The sequence below is a fragment of the Colobus angolensis genome, unplaced genomic scaffold (assembly GCF_000951035.1).
Source record: "Colobus angolensis palliatus isolate OR3802 unplaced genomic scaffold, Cang.pa_1.0 Scaffold111, whole genome shotgun sequence".
Classification (NCBI taxonomy): Eukaryota; Metazoa; Chordata; class Mammalia; order Primates; family Cercopithecidae; genus Colobus; species Colobus angolensis.
In genome coordinates, this window is record NW_012112142.1 from 830,299 (window position 1) to 842,029 (window position 11,731).

An 11,731-nucleotide genomic window follows, 5' to 3' on the forward strand; every position below is an offset into this window, starting at 1 on the left:
GACAGAGTCTTGCTTTGTCTCCAAACTGGAGTGCAGTGACACGATCTCGGCTCATTGCAACCTCTACCTCCCGGGTTCAAGTGATTATCCTGTCTCAACCTCCCAAGTAGCTGGGACTACAGGCACATGCCACCACACCCAGCTACTTTTTGTATTTTTAGTAGAGACGGGATTTCACCATGTTGGCCAGGATGGTCTTGATCTCCTGACCTCGTGATCAGCCCGCCTCAGCCTCCCAAAGTGTTGTCCAAGGCTTTCTACTCTGCCATGGTCTTTGTGGTGGGCATCACTCTGACCTCTCTGCATCTGCCCAGCAGCTGCTGTCGCAGCTTTTCCTGCACTCACAGACCAGCCTTGGTGTGCCCCTTCTGAGATTCCAGTACCAGCCCAGCAGAGCCCCCTCCTCAGAGAGCGAAGCCTTGGCTCCTTGGGGCCTCTCCTCCAAATTTCTAGCTTCTAGCTTCCAGGTTGTAGGAACACCATGGTGTTCCTAATTCCAGCTTCTTCTCTTGGTTCCCCCAGGCCTAGTGTGGAAGCTGTTTCCTCAAGCTGCCACTCCATGCTATCTTAGTGTTCTTTCTCTCGCTTTCTTTTAATTTTCTACTTAACAATGCTTTATACCTAGCTAATAAGCCTTTATATAAAATCATTCTGACCAGAATACCTGGAGGGGCTCCAGTCCCCTGACTGGTCCCTGCTGAATGCACATGGTCATGAAACTGACCCAATTTTCCAACAAGCTGGATGCCCATAGAAGCGAAGCTTGAGGAACTTAACATTTGTACAATGAGGTGCACCTGCTGCCTGTGGACCAACTTCTCTCCCTAGCCCCTCCTGTTTTCCTTCCCAGCTATGTAAACCCCTAACTTTAGTCAGTTGGGGAGGGACAGATTTGAGGTTTGGCTCCTGTTTCTCTGGCCGAAGTCACCCAAATAAAAAGCCTTCTTTCCTGGAAATGCTCATTGAATCGGGGATCAGCTTTCTTTGTGGTGAGCAATGGGACCTAGACTGAACTCCTGGCATTCAGTAACAGTCTCACCTGGCTGAGCCAGTACAGAGATGGGGCTTTGACGCTGCCCACTTCTTCCACAGCCCTTGCTGTACCCACTGTGCTCCCGGGTGATGTCTGGCTGGCATCAGATCACTGGAGAGGGCATTACCTCTGATCACCGAGCCCCCTAAGAAGGTCCGGCTCACCTTCCTTCATGAGAGACAAGGAAGACAATGTCCACATACCCACTCGCCAGCGAGAGGGGCACTTGTTGCTGAAAAATGATGCCGGTCTACATTGGTACCCTTGCCTGCCCATGGCTCTTCTGGGGGCAGCTGGTGGCAGGCCCTCCAGTGCCTACCCTACAGCCACCTCCCTTTGTCTTTCTTGCAGATGGGACCTGCGATTGGGTCAGGCAGAGGTCTCTTGGTCTTGGGCAAAGTAGACCCTTCCCCCCAACACAGGGGATGAATCATGATTGCTCTTAGCCAGCCTTGGTTATATCTTTCGTTTTGCCAGTGGTTGGGTATGTGACTCAGGTATGGCCGGTGAGAAGAGAGACAGCAAGAGAAATCTACTGGCTATAGAGTGGAGGCAGCCTGGATGGGACTTCTGGCTCTCTCACTTCTCATCTCTATAACCTTGGACTTGTTACTTAAACTCTCTTGAAGTCATAATAGCGACATCATAGGCTTGTTGAAAGGATCAAATAGGAAATGATACATCAGTGAAAGCACCTTTCTGTGCCTGCCAGGTGCTTAATACATGCATTTCCCGTTTCAATGTCCAGACTTGTTTATGAAGTGCACAGTTTTGTATTTATTCTGGTCAGTCTCAGCATCAGTCACTTTTGGGTAGTAGTTACAAGTTTTCATTTTAACATGGATTCTTGGCAGGGTGCAGTGGCTCACACCTGTAACCTTAGTACTTTGGAAGGCTGAGGCAGAAAGACTGCTTTGGTGAAGAGGGAGTTGCTATGCCCTCCCTTCCTTCTAGCCTGGAGCTCCAGCAGCCATCTTAGGACCATGAGATAGCAACACCAAGGACAGAAAGTCAACAGCTAAGGGCGGCAAAGCAAAGAATGAGAAAAAGCCAGGATTCCTCATGGCACTCCACAGTCCTGGACTCCTCTGCTGCTTGCAACTGAAAGCATTCCCATGCACTACAAAATAAGCATTCCTAGCAGACACGGCCCCACTGGCTCAGCCCTCACGCCTGCTGCTGTAGGCTGCGCCCCAGAAAAAGCAGCCCCATCCTGACAGCTGTGGCCGCTGGTTTGTGCTGCAGTGATGGCTCCTAGCCCTCCACACATGCACTGTGTGTTCTGAGGCTGGGCTCCAGCACAGCCCTCGGAGCAGGAAGATGTATAAATAAAAGGCCTTATGTTTTACAGGCTAGTCAATATTTATTCAGCCCCAACAGAGCAGTGGACTGGAAGGAACAGAGAGACTATAAAATGTCTTCTGTATTGAAGCCTGAAATCATGCAGGGGAAAGGGGCTTCTCGGTGCTCCCCCTGCAGAACAGTCCTCAGCACAGCAGAACTTCAGAGGCTTCTTCTTTGAAGGAAAGGGGCTGGGGCAATCTGGCAAATGAGGACAGAAATGAAGGCAGGGCTGAGGACACAGGAACGGCTGAGCTCTCAGTGCAGTTGTAACAGGTGGTCATGTATAGTTGACCTCAAATGCAAATGATCCGTATGAGAACTTGAGTCCCTGTCCCTTGTCTTCAGAGGCCACTCTTCTCTCTTTCCTTAGAGCATCTCCTGGGAAGCCCACACTTTTAAGAGCAGCAATGGCGGGGTCTTTTTAAAGCCCTCTGGAGGGGCGTTTGTGTGTGTTTGATGGAAGGCTCATCCCCACAGGACTTTTGGGTCCTCCCTGCCCCTCAGTTTTCCCCGCCATGTAACATGTTTTGTTGACTTTGCCACTCTCTGCTGTCACCTGGGCTGCTGCATTTTCCCTCCTCTCCCCTCTCCCTCTTATTCAGTGTCTTAGTCTGTTCAGGTTGCTATAACCAAATACCTTAAACTGAGTGCTCATAAACAACAGAAATGTATTGTTCATAGCTCTGGAGGCTGGGAAGTCCAAGCTCAAGATGCCAGCTGATTCCGTCTGGTGAAGGCCCTCTTCCTCATAGATGGCACCTTCTCGCTCTGTCCTCACATGGTGGATGGGGCAGGTTACCTCTCTACAGTCTCTTTGGTAAGGGCACTAATCCATTCCTGAGGGCACCACCCCCATGACCTCATTACCTCCTAGAGGCCCCGCCTCTTAATACTGTTACATTGGGGATTAGGATGCAACATGAATTTGGGGGGACACAAACATGGAGATGATAGGACGCAGCCTTTACACAATATCTGATTTTTTTTTTTTTTTTTTTGGACAGATTAGAGGATTCTCTTCTCTACACAAAGCTTTCAAAGCTCCCCCTGGATAACTGAATCAGGCTCCACGTCTGTTGCCTGATATTCAGAGCTGTCCCCTCTCTGCCCTCAAGCATCCAGCCTGACCTTCATCTCTCCCTTGCATACACCCTGTGCACTCCACAGGAACGATCCTGCCTCTCCCAACCTGCTCCTCAGCCTCTTCTCTGTGCCTTTTCTTAGGGTGCTGCTGACAAGAACCTAGCCAAGTCTATCAAGGCTCAGCTTAGCTACCTTCCTCCTTTTTCTTCAATGTCTGCTTTTCTCACTGGGAGAGCACTTCCTTCCTTTAGATCATTATAATAATTAATACCCATTGCACTAGAATTACTAAAACTCTCAGCTTCATGTATTTCTCCCCACTTTCTCTTACATAATGGATCAGTGGATTTCAACCCGAGTGGTTCTCACCTCTACCACGGGGCGTACTGGGCGGTGTCTGGAGGCATTCTCGATTGTCACACTATGGTGATGCTACTGACGGGTAGAGCCAGGGATGCTGCTGTAAACTCCCTGCAATGCCTGGACAGCTCCCCACGCCAAAGAAGCATCCAGCCCAAAATGTTAACAGAGCCAAGGTTGAGAAATCCTGTATTAGATTATAAGCTTCCTGGAGGCAGAAACCACACTCCTATTCTTTTTATTCTCCATAATACACAGCTTGAAATAGAATGTTATTCAATTATCTAAAATGAATGACTATGAATGTTTAACTGCATTTATATATCTTGTTTTGAATCTGTAGATAGAGGCCTACTGCCCAAAGAGTGGTGCCTCACCCACATTACCCACATCATCTTCCCATTGTCCAGCACGTGTAGTGTCTCCGAGGGCTGATGGCTGGGTAACCTTTCATCATTGGTATTCTCTAAGGCATTCTCTGCTCTGCTAGACTCCATAAAGCAAAGTCCCAGCTCATATTCTCTCAGCTCCTTATAGAAATTCCTTCACTAAGCTGTGCTTTAGTATATTATGTCTTCTGTCTTTATGGAGGGTCCATAAAAGCAGAGTTCTGTTGAACGGTGTTTCTGACTCTTGTGCAACTTTCTTTAGCAGTATTTCATGCACTCACTGCACTGGAAGGTGACCTTAATGCAGCCCCCTTCTTTTACAAATGAGAGTAAGAGAGTAAGGTTCTCTGTGTCACTCAGTGTCCTTTATCCAAGGACCTATGTGATCAATTCCTACCTAAGTTTCCTACCAGGAAAACGTTTTGTCTCTGTAGATGAATATGTATGCTTTACACTGTTGGAAAACAAAACTCTGTGCAGTCCAATATGCTTCTCTTTTTGGCTTAGCTGTCAGAAAAGTTAGAACCAAATTAAATGCCCAAGTGTTAGAATCTGCTCCACTCAGGTGTCTAAAACCATCTATTTCTTCTGCATTCTTCAGCAAGAGTATTATCCTTAAATGCCTTCTCTTGCACTGTATTTTAATCTTTAAGCTGCCTCAAGTCTTTTGGAAGTAAGTAGGATACAAATCTTAACTTAAAGAAAAAAAAACTTCCAAATGTTATTCCAAGCCATCTTCTGTTGTTGAGTATGAAATGCTTGGGCTATGGAGTAGAGGCAGCCTGGATGGGACGTCTGACTCTCTCACTTCTCATCTCTATAACCTTGGGCTTGTTACTTAACCTCTCTTGAAGTCATAATAGCGACATCATAGACTTGTTGAAAGGATCAAATATGAAATGACACATCAGTGAAAGTACCTTTCTGTGACTGCCAGGTGCTTAATACATACATTTCCCATTTCAATGTCCAGCCTTGTTTATGAAGTACACAGTTTTGTGTCTATTCTGGCTAGTCTCAGCATCAATCATTATTGGGTAGCAGTAACAAGTTTTCACTTTAACATAGATTCTTGGCCAGGTGCAGTGGCTCACGCCTGTAATCTCAGCACTTTGGGAGGCCAAGGCAGGAGGACTGCTTGAGCCCAGGAGTTCAAGACCAGCCTGGGCAACAAAGTGAGACCCCATCTCTACAAAAATTTTTTAGAAAATTCGCTGGGTGTAGTGGTGCATGCCTGTAGTCCTAGCTACTGGGGGACTGAGATGGAAAGATCGCTTGAGCCCAGGGAGGGCTGTACTGAGCCAAGGTCCTGCCACTGCACTCCAGCCTTGGTGACAAAGCCAGAACCTGTCTCAAAAATATTTTTTAAAAATGTGAAAACAAAAAAAAACATAGATTCTTATATTTCTCATTAACCTTCCCATCTAAAGGTCATGTAACTGATATAAAGTTATCACTCTGTTCCTGTGATTTTAATTATGAAGGTAAGTTATGTAAACAACAGCACAACACTCCACTTTGTGGAAATGGAACCGAAGTTCTTTGATTGGCTGTTTTGGTTGCTATTTTCAGAGCTTGGCACTGTTTCTGCTTCTACCACTTAGACTTATAGTTGGCCTTGAGATTTCATATTGTAAATTTAGGGAATATGGCCTAAAAACGGCTACTTGCTTTTCTTTTTGCCTTAAGATGGAATGAATTTAGAAACGAATGAGGAATATAGAACATTCTACATATATTTATCATTAAGTGGTTTCCCATTTGTTTAGAAACCCCAGGACCTTGAAATAAGTAAAAGTAACAGAACAATCCCTTTATAAAACAATCTTACATTTTTAGAGGGGCTTAATTCTCATAATTCCTTGTAAGGAAGTCAGTGAAGAAACTGAGGCTTAGAGAGACATCAGGGCATGTGCCTGTCCTATAGCTGCTGGTTATTGTACCTGCTTCTCCAGGGCTAGTTCCGGTCCTCATCAGAGCTTACCCCTCATGTAGAACTCTAGTGCCATGCTCCCTAAATTACTAAAAGGCTCCAATCCCGGAGACATTTACCTTCTTTACTGAGTTCAAAGGGTGGGAGTTGGAATTAAAGTTAGTAAACATTCCAGAGCTGTGCTGTCCAATACAGTAAACACTAGCCCCATGTGGCTCTTTAATTTAACTTTTAGTTAATTAAGATAAAATAAAATTTAAAAACCCTGTCTGTCAGTTGTACTAGGCACATTTCAAATCTCAGCAGCCCCATGTGGCTGGGTGGTAAACATACTGGACAGCCCAGGCGTAGACTGTTTCCGTCATTGCAGAAAGAGCCTCAGTGCTATTCTAGAGCCGTTTCCTACCTGCATGGGGGCAGAGGCAAAACAGACATCGTTGCATGTCAAGCACGTCTTACATCCCTAAAGAGATGAAAAGAGGAGGGGCTTTGCTACAGGGGCTCTTGACAGTGACTCACCCCAGGCCTATCTTTTTTGTTGCCTGCACATTTTATACTCAAAGCCTCTTACACAGTTACAGAAAGCTAGTTAGCTCAGTCAGTGACCAGGCCTGGGAGCAACTGGCAACCATCAATGTGCTTATGAATTTAGCGGAGTGACTTAGTTACATTTGGAAAGCGAGGAGCAATCTTAAATACCTTATGGAGAGCTGGGCACAGTGGCTCATGCCTGTAATTGCAGCACTTTGGGAGGCTGAAGCAGGTGGATCACGAGGTCAGGAGTTCGAAACCAGCCTGACCAACATGGTGAAAACCCGTCTCTACTGAAAATACAAGAATTAGCTGGGCAAGGTGGCACATGCCTGTAATCTCAGCTACTTGGGAGGCTGAGGCAGGAGAATTGCTTGAACCCAGGAAGCAGAGGTTGCAGTGAGCCCAGATCATGCCGCTGCACTCCAACCTGGATGATGGAACAAGACTCCTCTCAGAAAACAAAACAAAACAAACAAAGAAAAAACCTTATGGAAATATTGCCCTTAAAGCATTTACTTTCTCAAATAGAGTTCCCCTTCTTGCATGGCCATGGCAAGAGGTTCAGTATCTACCCCTAAACCGGGAGGGCAAGGGATCATTAGGTTTCTGAAAGGCCAAACTTGGTTTCCATTTGCCCCTTTGTATATTAATCTAGAGAAATTAAAGTGTCCCTGATATGGTATTTAGGTGCTTATGTGGTTTCTAGCTTCCATGTAGAAACCAGGGAGGTTTCTACATTATGTATCTTGGTACATAAAAATAAACAAACAAACTGCCCTCACTCTTGTGTCTCCTGTGTCTCTGAATCCAGATCGTCTCCTAGCTGACCTTGACTTTTCTTAATTCTCTGCTTCTCTGGAGGATTTGGCTCGGGGACAGATCCCTTGCTGTAGCACCCGCATGGTGCCTTTGAAGCTCAGAACAATCTTTTTTCCTGGTCCCAAAATAGTGCCTCTGAGATTACCCCTGATACCCAGGCTGTCATTATCCTAGGTTTCTGGCTCTGCCTTCCCTCTATTCAGTTAATGTCTGGCACACTGAATGTTGTGGCTTTCTTTTGCCCCTGACTTCCCACTTCTCCCCATGTACTTTGTTAATAATAATAAGCACCATCACCACCCATTGGGCACTTATTATGTGCCAGAAACAGTAGTGAGTGCTTCACTAGAATTAATCTCTCCACCTCCACCACCACCACCTTGCTACAAGCTGCCTTCATCTTTCTCCTGGACCATTGCAGAAGCTTCCTGATGGGCTTCCTTTCTTTTGTCTTTGTCGCCTTCACTCTTCTCTCCACAGAGCACCAGAAAGACAGTGTTAAAATGTGAGTTAGAGCATGTTCTTCCCCACTGCCCCAGCGTCTTCTGATTCAGAATAAAATTCAAAGTCTTTGCAATGGCCTATAGTACCCTAAGCAATCTGCCTCTGCACCTGCTGACATTGCTCTGACCCCACCTCCTACCACTTGCTTGCTTCTCTCTCTGATCCAGCCACACTGGCCTCGGGGCCTTTGCACATATGTCCTCCCTGCCAGATATCCCCACAGCTTGCTCCCTCACCTCCTTTATGTCTTTTTTTACTCTGCCATCTCTTTCTCAACGAGGAATTCCCTGGTCATCCTATTTAAAATTAAACACACACACACACACACACACAATCATCTATGCACACTATTTATCTTCATAGCACTTATCACCATTAACATGTCATGTACTTTACTTATTTATTTATGTAAATACATATATATGTGTTTATAAATACATACATATATGTGTGTGTGTGTGTGTGTGTGTGTATTTGAGATGGAATCTTGCTGTCACCCAGGCTGGAGTACAGTGGCACAATCTGAGCTCACTGCAACCTCCGCCTACCAAGTTCAAATTTTTATATACATATATATGTGTGTGTGTGTAATAAAATGTACCATCTTAACCATGTTTAAGTGTATAGTTTAGTAGTGTGAAGTATTTACATTGTTGTGCAGTCAGTTTCTAGAACTTTCTTCATCTTGCAAAACTAAACTCTATGCCCATTAAGTAAATCCTCATTTTTCCACCCCTGGCAACATCAATTCTAGTTTCCTTTTCTATGCATTTGACCACTCTAGATACCTTGCATATGCAGACTCCTACAACATTTGTCTTTTTGTGACTGGCTCATCTCGCTCAGCATAATGGCCTTGAGCGCCATGCATGCTGTAGCACGGGTAGTCTTTGAAACCAGCTTTTGTGTATGCTTCATTTTATTGGGCAGGGTGTAAAGTTCAGAGACTATTTTTAGAGTTGCTTATTTTCTAATAACTATTTTGTCTACATTTATGATATGTAAAAAATAAGGCTTTGTTTATAGCCATCCTTTTCTAACAGAAAGGCTTGCCACAGAACAATGCTCTTCTATTTAATTAAACCTTTCCATTAGAATAAAATCATTTATTAAAACAATTAATCATCAATAAATAGAGAACAGCACTTATATAAGACACACAGTGCAATGCGTGTTTTAGAGCAGTGGTCATCAAACTGCCTCCAGGAGTCCTGGGTCCTCAGAGATGTGTCAGGGGCCACCTGAGGAGGGGTCTCATGGTGGGGGTTGAACTCCAACCTTGCCCTCTCCTCTCAGCTTGAATCAGAGCAACTCCAGTAAACATATATTGTGGGTCCTGCAAAATATTTTATTTGAATAAAAAATGCCATGGTGCCACATTGTTTTGTTGGTGCTGTCCACCAACAATTCTGGTTCTTCCCCTTTCCAGGCGCATGGTAGCATTGTCCTTCCGGGCCTCTAATGGTTGGGTGGAGCCATGTGACTGATTTGGGGGCAATGAGCACATCTCTCTGGTTTGGAACATTTAATTGCCAATGCAGGACCCTCCAGATCACCCTCACCCCTCTCTTTTTTGTTTCGCAGTGTTTACTGCCCTTGCTTCAAGTAGTGGCCACTCTGTTAGCCTGGGTCCCAAGATAAGGATGACAAACAAGGATGGCACAGAGCAGAGTGTTCAGACACCCTTAGACAGATATTCAGCATGAGTTAGAATAATCCTTTTCTATTTTAACCTACTGAGATTAGGGGTTGATACGTCACTGCCGTATAATCTAGCCTATTGTGACTAATATATGCTGCTTTTTAAAAGTGTGTGAAACACCATTTTGGAGATGTATGAGTGTTTATGTAGATTTGGGTGTCTCTTCCCTAATCTTTGACTCGTCTTAAACCTTGCTTAACTCAGTCTTCTTTTCCGTGGTCTTAGGTTAGACTCGGATTTATTTATCTTCTCCTCCTCTTACATGCCTACACCCCATGTTTGACTGGGACTCTTAGAAATTCTGGGAGTTTCACCGGATAGTTAATTTGTGTAGCTTTTCCACTGCTATAGATGTAAACTTTTCCCAGGAAAGGAATCTTTTGATTGCCACAGGTTTTCTCATTTAGCAAATGCCGCTGAGTAATCCTTCTTCCCAATCCTCTACCCGCACCTTGACTATATATGTAAGGAAACCAATTACATTTGCATTTTTCCCCAGCCTCATGGTTGAGCCAGGGCTGGGAGAGATAGAGAGACAGAGACAGACAGAGACAGAAAGAGGAGAAAGCACAAAGGAGAGGAGGAGAAGAAAGAGAGGAGAAACATTGTTTAGCTGCTGGGTTATGTCACTGGTCTTTTCTTCTAATGATGGACTCCTTTGAAGTCAGTGTTTACCAAAGTTTAGTCCTGCTACATCAGAAAAAGAAAGAAAACAACAACAACAGCCACAACAACAACAAACATGGTGAGCTTGTTAAAATGCAGGTTCCTATTCAGCACCCACTGTGAATATCCAGTGAATATTCAGGGGGATTCCATATATGCTAGGGTTTGACAAACACTGTTACAAATCATTCTGGGTTCCCTCTTTGATCGTGGAGCATCAAAAACATTCTTTCCCTTTGTAATATTGAGTGAGACCTTGTTTTTTTTTTTTTTTTCAGCCTAGTCTCAGTATCCAAATTACTTTCTGCTAAAAAATTTCACAGTTACTTAATTCTCAGCCTGCCTCAGAATTTACCTTTTCTTATATGTAAGCAGAGTATATAAATATTTAGAAATATAAAATAAAGTGAAATGTTTGTATTTTGTGCGCTTATCCTTTATATCCATTAAACTGTTACATTCTTTCTTTGAAGACAAAAACAAAACAAAACAAAACAAAAAAACACCTCAATAACTGATTGTGATAAAGCCAAGTGAGGGAAGGGAACCTGGTCCTGGGCCTCAGGATTGTCAGTGAGGCAAGTCAGTGGCAATTGACATGGATTATTAATTATGTGCCTAAAACTTGACATGTATTGTCTCATGTAAGCCTTGGAACTGACTGCCCTTTGAGGGAGGAATTATTGTCTTTACACAGAAAAGATCTATGCTCAGAGAGGTAAAGTAACTTGCCCAAAGCCACACAGCCGGTAAGTATCAGTGCCTGATTTATACCCCAAGGCATCTGGCCTTCAAAATCCATATTCTCTGCACCAAGCTGTACTGCCCCTGTGAGGGACTATCCGAGACCGATGAGGAGGAGGACTAGAATGGTGGAGGGAAAATGCAGGCAGAATGGGGACAATGTCCCAGAGAGCAACTCCACCAAACCAAATCATACTTAATTTGCAAGACGGACAGCAGGTTACAGCGTGAAAAACTTGGAAATACTGCACTGCACGCCAGCATCTCCTCTGAAGATTTGCCTGGTCAGGGAAAATAAAAAGCCGCGTTCAATATAGATGTTATTTCATTTGGTCAAAGTAGGTCAGAGGAACTGGGCAGAGTGATAGGTGGTTCTTTATCAGGACTTGTGTTTGAACTGAGGAAATTAAACTCTGATGGAAAGAACACAATGACGCCACAGTGTTGATGTCACCTGGGTGATATCAGGACTCTCTATTGAGGCAAGGACATTTACAGTTTCTATATGAAATGTCATCAGAACAGGTTGGCCAACGGAGACTATCTTAGAAGTAACTGCCTACATGCAAAAAATTCTATATGCAGCTGCATTTCTAATTCTATTCCTGCAGGAGTGGGAT